Genomic DNA, 10,117 nt, shown 5'->3' with positions numbered 1-10,117 from the left:
GTCGCTGATTGAGTGGAACCAATGGGAAGCCTCCTTTTTCTGAACTTTTTGAACCCTTCTCGCCACATCAAAAAAACTTTGCGATCTTTGAAGGGTTAAAAAAAACTGTGACCAAACTTTTCTCTTTTTTTTTGTTCTTCTGGAGAAGATTTGTGTGTGCGCGCTCGCTCTGGCTTTCCACCGCGTTGCCATCGGGGGACTCTCGACACGCCATCCGGCTCTCCGAAACTTTCCTTTCACACCGTGTGTTTGTCATGTGAGTGTGTGAGCTTCATTATCTCTGTACGTTCATGCCGTGGACTTTTTTTTTTCTCGGTGGTCAAACACTCTGCTCAAACACACGCTCAACACAATTTAAAAAGGATGGCATATAGGAAAAAAATTCAAAGTATATATAAATATATGTGTATATGAAATGACGAAAAATGCTCTAGGTTTATTTAAAAGATTTAATGTAGAAAACAAAATGTTTCGGGGAGGTCGGGGGTTTTGATGTGAGTATAATTGTTTGTGGTGAAGACTTCAGCTCAAATCTTGCACATAAAGACTTTAGATATTGTACCTGCGAGTTCCAGATGATTATTTTTGTTTGAATACAGGACTCTCTTTGCTCTTTCATATTTATTATTGCGTGTGTGGGGAGCTCTCTCTCTCGCTCCGTCTCTCCTCCACGTTATGAGCGCTCAGCCGAGAGCTCGCTGTAGAAAAATCCTCCGGTTTACACCCATCAGAAACTCTTTTTTTTGTTTTTTTTTGTTTTTCATATGCCACAGACAAACACAAATACTACTGGCTTTGGGTTTATTATTGCCATTAAGGTTATGATAATACTGATATATAATTGATAATATTATTCAATGATTATTATAAATTTATTTTATTTCGATGATTTTTATTTTTTTGTTTTTCGAGACAGGTAGGAAGTTGCGTGTTGGACTGCTTGTAAAAACAGTTCATGAATAAAAATCCTTTTTCCGTGTTGCTTCCTGTCACGTTTGCTTTGCTTTTGCAGGTGTGTAACTGGACTCATATCTCCGACTTCAAAATCTGAAACTGCTGTCTGACTTTGTTGTTTTTTGGGGACTGTTCTTCATCAGAGTACGGAGGTGGCCGCGGTGTGACTTTGATTTGTTGTTGTTTATTTGTTTGTTTTTTTCTTTATATCTCTCGGCAGCGGTGATAGCTGTGGCCCGAGGCGTTATGTTTTCAGGTTGTCCATCTGTCTTATTCCTGTGAACAAGATATCTCAAGAATGTCTGAAGAGAATTTCTTCAAGTTTGGCACAAACGTCCACTTTATAATGAATTAATTAGGGTTTGGTGGTCGAAGGTCAAGGTCACAGTCACCTTGCATCTGTCGTATTCTGGTGAATACGATATCTCATGACCGCTTTGAGGAAATGTTTTTAAAATTTGGCACAAACGTCCTCTTGGACTCAATGATTAACTAGATTTTGGTGGTCAAAGGTCAAGGTCACTCTGAACTTGCATCTGTCTCATTCTTGTGGACTTTTCTTTTTTAAGAATGTAAGGAGGGGCTTTTTTTCAAATTCGGCACAAACGTCCAATTGGACTCAACAATAAACAGATTCCATTTTGGTGGTCAAAGGTCAAGGTCACACACACCTTTCATCTGTCACATTCTGGTGAATACGATATCTCATGAACACTTCAAGGATTTTTTTTTTCAGATTTGGCACAAACATCCGATTAGACTTAATGACGAACTAGATTTTGGTGGAGAAAGGTCAAGGTCATTCTGAACTTGCATCTGTCTCATTCTTGTTGTCTTGTTCTTGGTTTTTTTGTTTTTTTTATTTTCAAGAATGCCAGGAGGGGGTAATTTTTTTCAAATTTGGCACAAACGTCCATTTGGACTCAGCAATAAACCGATTCCATTTTGGTGGTCAAAGGTCAAGGTCAGTTTGACCTAGCATCAGTCTCAATATCTGGAACATGATATTTCAAGACCAACTTGAGAGAATTTCCTTAAATATTGCTAAAACATCGACTTGGGCTCAAGGAAGAACGGATTTGATTTTTGGTGAATAAATGTCACTGTGACCTGGTCTGTCTCATTCTTATGACCAGGATCTCTGAAGAACGACCTGAGAGAATCTCTTTAAATTTGGCACAAACATCCACTCAGACTGAACAAAAAACATAGTAAAATTTGGTGATCAAGGGTCACTGTGACCTTGTATCTGTCACATTGTTGTAAATGTGATATCTCAAGAACACCTCGAGGGAACGTTTTTTGGGGGGTTTTTTTGGCTCAAACGTCCACTTTGACTCAACAATGAACTTAGCAGAATTTGGTGGTCAATTAATTGACAACTCAACTCAGTGATTAAATTGTCTAAATTTTAAAGTGAACCGATGTTTGGAGGTTTCACAGTATGACAATCAAGAATTTGGGGGCTTATTGTCTTTATTCGATGGTTTGTAGCCTTCAGCACGCTACAAAAACAAAGTACCAAAAGATATTCGTAATATGTTAATTCATACGGAGTATAAACAATGAAGTTTGTGCATCATAGTTTATTACGCTCCCTTTTTTTCATAGATATTTATCGGATGTTTAAGTGATACATTGGCCACTGAACTGGAAATGTCCCGTTTCATTTCTGAAATCTTGAGTTTGGTTTTTCTAGAAAATTCCAGATGTTTGCAGATGATGTTTTTTTGAGCGGCGGCTTCAGACGGAGCCGTTAGAGGAGGATTTCCTCGAAGCTTTCAGCACCGACCGGCATCCAGAACAGAACCGCCGTCCCGCGAGTGAAGTACAGAGGTGAGTTGGATTAAATTACAGTTTATGTTCTTTTTTATTCAAATTCGAATCCACAATAAAATATCTCAGCAGCTGTTTAGCGGTTTACCACGAGTTTGTCTAAAACAGCAGCACTGTAGCTCAAACGTCTCTGTAGTGCAGCTCTGAGTTACTGTTTGAATCTTTTGCAAATAAACATCATAAACTGCAGAAACGGCAAATTACAAAACATAAATCACTAATTCAGTTTATAAATCACAAAACACTGCGGCGAAATAGAAAACGGCAAATCACAATACACGACAGAAAATCACAAAACATAATACTGACTTTATTAAGGACAGAAAAAGGCCCATAGCGTATAAAAATGACAATAAACAATTACAAAAAACACCAGAAATTCACTAAATACAACAGCTGTTCAAAAGTTAAATGTCAGTTTACAAAACAACAGAAAACCACAAAATGCAACAATAAAAACAATTGATAAAACACCACAATTCACAAACTATAAAAATAAAAAAAAAACCACAATTGACAAAATACAACAAGAGAAAACCACAAAAATAAAACAAAAAACCCCCAAAAAATTCAATAAAAAAAAAACAACAACTGATAAAACACAACAATTTACAAAACACATCAACAATTCAAAAACAACAGAAAACCACAAAACACAACAGCAAAAACACTGGCAATTCTCAAAACACAACACTTCAAAAAACAAAAAGCCAGTTCGTGACGTAATTTCAGCGTGTTCAGGGGCTTTTCACGCCTACTCGGTGAGTTAAGGGTTAATTTCAGCTAAATCACACTGAATTTGTTGAACAGTGAAAAAAAACCTGAGGCGACTTTTTAAAGTTTCCGTCGACTTTTAATGAGTTTTAAATTGTGTTTTAGGATGAAAATCTTTGTTTATTTGAATGAAGCGCGCTGCCTTTGGTGATTGCTCATTTGTATGTAAACACGTAAACATAAACACGTAAACATAAACACGTAAACACATAAACATAAACACGTAAACATAAACACGTAAACATAAACATGTAAACATAAACATGTAAACATAAACACGTAAACACGTAAACATAAACACGTAAACACGTAAACATAAACACGTAAACACGTAAACATAAACACGTAAACACATAAACATAAACACGTAAACATAAACACGTAAACACCTAAACACGTAAACATAAACATGTAAACAATAAACACGTAAACATGTAGGTCTGCTGACCCTCCTCTCAGAAACCAGGAGCCTCCTCCTGCCCCTGCTCCTCCTCCTCCTCCTCCTGCCCCTGCTCCTCCTCCTCCTGCCCCTGCTCCTCCTGCTCCTCCTCCTCCTCCTCCTGCTCCTCCTCCTCCTGTCCCTGCTCTTCCTGCTCCTGCCTCTCCTCCTCCTCCTCCTGCTCCTGCTCCTGCTCCTCCTCCTGCTCCTCCTGCTTCTCCTCCTCCTCCTGCTCCTCCTCCTCCTCCTCCTCCTCCTCCTCCTCCTCCTCCTCCTCCTCCTCCTCCTCCTCCTCCTGCCCCTCCTCCTCCTCCTGCTCCTGCCCCTGCTCCTCCTCCTCCTCCTCCTCCTCCTCCTGCTCCTGCTCCTGCTCCTCCTCCTGCTCCTCCTCCTCCTCCTCCTCCTCCTCCTCCTCCTGCTCTTCCTCCTCCTGCCCCTCCTCCTCCTCCTGCCCCTGCTCCTCCTCCTCCTCCTCCTCCTCCTCCTCCTCCTCCTCCTCCTCCTCCTCCTCCTCCTCCTCCTCCTCCTCCTGCTCCTCCTCCTCCGCCTCCTCCTGCTCCTCCTCCTCCTCCTGCTCCTCCTCCTCCTCCTCCTGCTCTTCCTCCTCCTGCCCCTCCTCCTCCACCTGCCCCTCCTCCTCCTCCTCCTCCTCCCCCTCCTCCTGCTCCTCCTCCTCCTCCTGCTCCTCCTCCTCCTGCTCCTGCCTCTCCTCCTCCTGCTCCTCCTCCTCCTTCTCCTCCTCCTCCTCCTGCTCCTCCTCCTCCTCCTGCTCCTGCTCCTCCTCCTCCTGCTCCTCCTCCTCCTGCCCCTGCTCCTCCTCCTCCTGCTCCTCCTGCTCCTGCTCTGTCTCAGCTGCAGCCGTCAGTCAGAGCGGACAGCTGGCGGCTGCAGATCTGCACATGCGCGCTGGTGTCGGGAGCAGATCCGTCTCTCTCTGACATTTATACACATTTAAAAAAAAACAAGTGTTAAACTTGAATGAAACGATGAATTATTGTTATTTTATTATTGAATTATTTCACTTTGTTCTGATCAGAAAACCTGCTCGTCAGATTCATTTAAACCACTTTTATTTCTGTTTTTCTGTCGCTGCACTCTTTTGTCTTGTTTACATCTGTTTTTGTTTTTGTTTTTTTGTTTTTTATCTTTTTACGCGTTTCTTTTTCACCAAATACCTGAAAAACACTAAAAAGCCCTTCAGGAGGATAAACAACAGTAAAGTGTGTCGTGATTTCAGTTGTGGTTCCTGGTCTCAGGCAGTTCACCAAACAGGGTGGTCTGGTGACCCCCCTCAGCCTGCGGATATTTATAGTGGTCTGTCGGCTCTGTGTCGCTTATCAGCGCGGGATTGGCTGCAGAGCCTCCGCGTGTCGCTCTATTTCTGACTCCGCTGCGTGCCCCGATCACTCCGTCCTGCCGGTGTGTGTGTGTCGTACCGTGGTGGTGTTTGTGTGACAGCGGGACTCTCGGGATTTTGTCGTTGACCGTCTGGATTGTTTTTTTTAAAGGTATGCTGCTGTGTGTTTCAGTGTGTCGCTTAATGTCGAAATAAATAGAAATATTAACGTTCAGCAGGTTTTATTTGGAGGAGAGTGAGGCCTGACGGGGCCTGACGGGTCCGGACAGGGCCTGACGGGTCCGGACGGGGGCCTGCTGGGACTCGAGCCGGCTGAGATTTCAGATTTGACTTTGGCTTCAGACAGAAAACGCTCACTTTTATGACTGTCTGGTTGTTTTTTAATAGTTTTTTGAACTGGCTTGTAGGATGTCCTCTGGGGTCACAAATGTCTCCGTTCATGTACAGTTTAAAAAAACGCAGCTGGACATTCAGGATTTGGAGTTTAGGGTTTCACTCGATGCATAGAAATGTAAATGTACCGTCAGATTGGCACGCGGCCCGGCGCCGTTTTCAGCGTCAGACACAAACAGCTGCCTCGTGTGGAGCCGACAGGCGGAGACGTTTGGGGGTTTTCCTGCTGAATGACCCAGATTTAAAGCAGGCCGAGGTTCAGATCCACACGCGTGCCTCCCAGATGACACAGATACTTTAATGGTCCGTTTGGGGGCCACTTTTGCAAAATTACAGGAAGCCAGGGGCCAATCGCAGCGGCCCCAAACGCGTTTCCACGATTTTAGGACATTTTCAGAAATTTAGGTTGTTTCTAAGATTTGGGGCATTTCTCAGATTTTAAGATGTTTGTAGGATTTTATGAGGTTTCTGGAATTTTTCGTCATTTCTAGGACTTTAGGATGTTTCTAACATTTTTGGACATTTGTAGAATTTCAGGATGTTACCAGGATTTGAGGAGGTTTCAAGGATTTTAAGACAATTCTAGGATTTTAGAACTAATCTTGAATTTTAGCCAGGATTTTAGGACGTTTGTTGGATATAAGGACGTTTCAAAGATTTTAGGACATTTTCAGAAATTTAGGTTGTTTCTAAGATTTGGGACATTTCTCAGATTTTAAGATGTTTCTAGGATTTTAGGCAGTTTATAGGATTTTAGGATCGTTTCTAGGACTTTAGGATTTCTCTAAGATTTTTGGACATTTTTAGAATTTCAGGATGTTACCAGGATTTGAGGAGGTTTCAAGGATTTTAAGACATTTCTAGGATTTTAAAACTAATCTTGAGTTTTAGTATGTTTTGAGGACTTTAGGACTTTGCAGGATTTTAGGACATTTCTAGGATTTTAGGAAGTTTCAAGGATTTGAGGACGTTTTGGGGATTTCATGACATTTCCAGGATATTTTTGGATTTTATTTCGATGCTGTTTTATGCTCTCTGGCACCTTACGGAGACTAAAAGGACAAAATCGATTCACAGTGTGAATCACTTTATTTTTAGTGTGAATTATAAAATGTTTGGGGGCCACCAGGCACCCTGTCGGGGACCAGATTTGGCCCGCGCGCCGTAAGTTGAGTATCATTGTCTTACACACTGTTCCTTTAACTGAAAGTCCCGAGCTAACCTCCCGTTAACGAAGCTGAAAATTCAGGAGCGAAACACGAGAAGCAGAGAAATAAACACACATCAGAGTGTGAACGCTGCGCTGCGTTTATTTATATCCAACTTCACAGACATAAGAGATTAAACACAGAAGAGAAACTCATGAGACACAAAAAATACATAGAAGATCATCTGTGTAATTTAATGGAGAACGACGAGGCAGCGAGTCGAATTTCTAATGGAAGTCGAAGGAAAGTCGAGTCTTTCTTCCACCACAGCGAAGTGATTATTTTATCTCATTATCATTATTTTCATTTCACTTTACTAAATACAGTCCTTAAAATTACAGTTAATGTGCAACAGTAGTACTTTAAAAAATAATAATAAACTGTCAGAACTTAATTTTGTCAGTAACTCCAAAAATGATGCGGGGAGGTTTAACCCTTTGAAACATAAACATGAACAAACTGGATAGATATCTCTCAAAAATGTTGGAAGAAGGCACTGAGCAAAAATTTGCAAGAAATTAGTAATAAAAAACAAACAAAAAAATAATTTTGTCCTTTTAGTCTCTGTGAGGTGCCAGAGAGCATAAAACAGCATCAAAATAAAATGAAATGCTTAAAATGTAAAATAGTTCTGTTACAGAATTTTAAATACATAATTGTGATCATTATAAATATTTTTTTCCCTAACTTTTTTCTTTTTTCCTTAGACTTTTATTCCTCAAAAGTCAATTGCTAAATCTACAAATTTCTTGCAATTCATGAAACATTTCCCATGAAGCTTCTTACTGCTTTTTATCTCACGTTTTTGGAAGAAATTGCACCTGTTTGCTAAAATTGCATTTAAAACAAGAAAGAACAGAACAAGAAAAGTGATCTCGTTTAAGTTTTCAAATTAGTAATGAAAAAAAAACTTAAATATGAAAAAGAAGTTAAAAAAAACCCCAAAAAACCCAGCAAATAAATAATAAATAAAAGTGCTTAAAATTTATAATAATTCTGTAACATAATTTTAGATACATAGTTATTATAATTATAAAAAGTTTTCCTCTAACTTTTTCTTTTTTCATTAAAAATTTTCTCCCTAGCTTCATAAAAATTTGTTTCTAAATTCACTTACTTCTTGCAGTTTTTAAAACTTTTCCTTCCAAGTTGCATTTTTTTTGTTCTGTTTTTGAACAAAATTGCACCACTTTGCTAAATTTCAGTTTCAAAGGGTTAAAAAGCTCAAGATGAAAACAAAGGAGGTGCGACTCTTTTCTGAGCTTTATTATGCGACAGCAGAGCGTCTTCAACAGGACGAGGGGACAGTTTTTAAAGACTGGAGACGCGGTGAAATGTCTCTGTGTGTCTGAAATGTTTTAAAGTGACACTTTTCTTCGTCTTCACGCTTCTGTCCATTCAGCTGTCTTTCTCTCCTCCGTCAGGTTGTTTGTCTCTTCCTGCGCACACACACCGCCACTCTGACATCACACCAGGCCGTGACCCCTCCCACCACAACCACCCCCCCCCACCATGGCGCTGTCCTCACGCTTAAAGCTGTGGGAGCAGAAGGGAGGTGCAGAGATGCTGCATGCTGCTTTCATTCAGCCTCTGTGTGTGTGTGTGTGTGTGTGTGTGTGTGTGTGTGTGTGTGTGTGTGTGAGTGTAACCCTGAATCATCCCGCCGTGTCGCCGTGTTTGTCATCCTGCATGTTTGACTGTTTGAGTTTGGACCTTTTTAAAGCTGCACGCCGTCACCGACAACTTTGGCTTAAACACGATCGAAATCTGCGGACGAAACTTTGGTGATCAATAAGAAAAGTCTGTTTTCATTCAAATATTCTGCTTTTACTCCACAACTTCGCTGCAGGTTTCCTTCTGTGTCTGCTGTTGACGTTCTGGGATTTATTAGTCATTTTTTAAAAAACTATGTTTAAAAAATGAAATTAAAACACGATCTGAGTCCTTTTAAATAAAAACACCATGGGCTCTGCTTTCATTATTATTATTATTTATATTTACTTTCTTTTAGACAAGATTTAAAAAAAACAAAAAAAAAACAGTTACAAACGCTTCACCTTAAGCCGTGTGATCATCCTGCACGTTTCACTGTTTGAGTTTGGGCTGCATGCCGTCACCAACAAGTGTCACATAAACGCGATATCTGCGGTGGAAACTTTGGTGCGATCAGTAAGAAAAGTCGTCTTTTTTTATTCAAATATTCTGCTTTTACTCAACTGCCGTAAAAATCCGAATAAAAGCCGAGTCCCTTTTACTTTCACATTTTGATAAAAAGAGGCCCGTCTCTATGAGCGGCTCGCTCTGGTTTCCCTGCAGCTCATTTTTATAGAAATTCTTCGGATGAATAAAACTTTGATTAGTCGGCTGCTGATTTGGACGTGCAACCGTCCAATCAAACTCAACCGTTACTGAAGCAGCGAGCACCGAAGACGACGGTATTATCGGCATCGTAAACAAGAATTTAAAAAAGACATTAGTAGATCGAAGACTTTTGTTTGTTCCCACAAACAACAACTTTCATGTGGATGTGTTGTAACCGTGGTGACGGTCCACGTTGGTTGCCGTGTGCTCATGTTGTGTAAACATAAGAACCGTGCTGCTTCATCCCATCACGAGCGTTTGTTGACACGGTAACGGCATCGCGGAGCGTAAACAGCTGACGCGGAAGGAGGAGTCAGAGGGTCACTGATGGAGCGGCGCCGAAAACTCAGCAAAAACGGCGATTTCTGACGACTTCTGAATGAGAACAGGCCGATATGACAGTGTGTGAAGAAGTATTCAAGTCATTTACTGAAGTAAAAGTGTTAAAAATATTTTTTTAAATTATTATTTAACAGATTAGGAAACCTTCAGAGTTTCTCAAGACTTTAATCCTTAAAAATAACCGATACAAAAACTTCTTTATTTCACTATATAAACCTAAACATAATGTCACTTGGCTGGAGGGAGATTGCAGAGTACCTGAAAACAATGTGAGAATACTCAAGTAAAAGTCCTGCATGTTAAATCCTACTGAAGTAAAAGTACAGTTGTATTATCAGAAAAAATGCACATAAAGTATCGGAGGTATTTCGTCATGTGATTGGTAGCAGAGAGAAGCAGAAGAAAAAATCATTTCTCACACATTAATCCGTTTTTGGTGTAAAGACTTTGTCT

The 10,117-nt window shown here is 40.5% G+C and overlaps 2 protein-coding genes across 4 annotated transcripts in view; both read left to right on the top strand.

Moving 5' to 3' along the window:
• Positions 1-981, top strand: part of grk3 (G protein-coupled receptor kinase 3) — an 80,602-nt gene extending 79,621 nt beyond the window's left edge. Inside the window, exon 21 of the mRNA XM_088071179.1 lies at positions 1-981. This exon is cut by the window's left edge and continues 3,434 nt beyond it. The gene's annotated coding sequence lies outside the window, so the exon portion shown is untranslated.
• A 4,398-nt stretch (positions 982-5,379) lies between these two features.
• The window catches only part of myo18b (myosin XVIIIB), a 50,855-nt gene continuing 46,117 nt past the window's right edge, over positions 5,380-10,117 (top strand). For all 3 annotated transcript variants that reach the window (XM_088070982.1, XM_088070981.1, XM_088070980.1), the window contains exon 1: positions 5,380-5,511. The gene's annotated coding sequence lies outside the window, so the exon portion shown is untranslated. The remainder of the gene's footprint in view (positions 5,512-10,117) is intronic.

This window comes from Plectropomus leopardus, chromosome 20, assembly GCF_026936395.1.
Source record: "Plectropomus leopardus strain MGB_pleo_1.0 chromosome 20, ASM2693639v1, whole genome shotgun sequence".
Taxonomy (NCBI): Eukaryota; Metazoa; Chordata; class Actinopteri; order Perciformes; family Serranidae; genus Plectropomus; species Plectropomus leopardus.
This window is presented reverse-complemented; position numbering and strand designations above follow the sequence as displayed.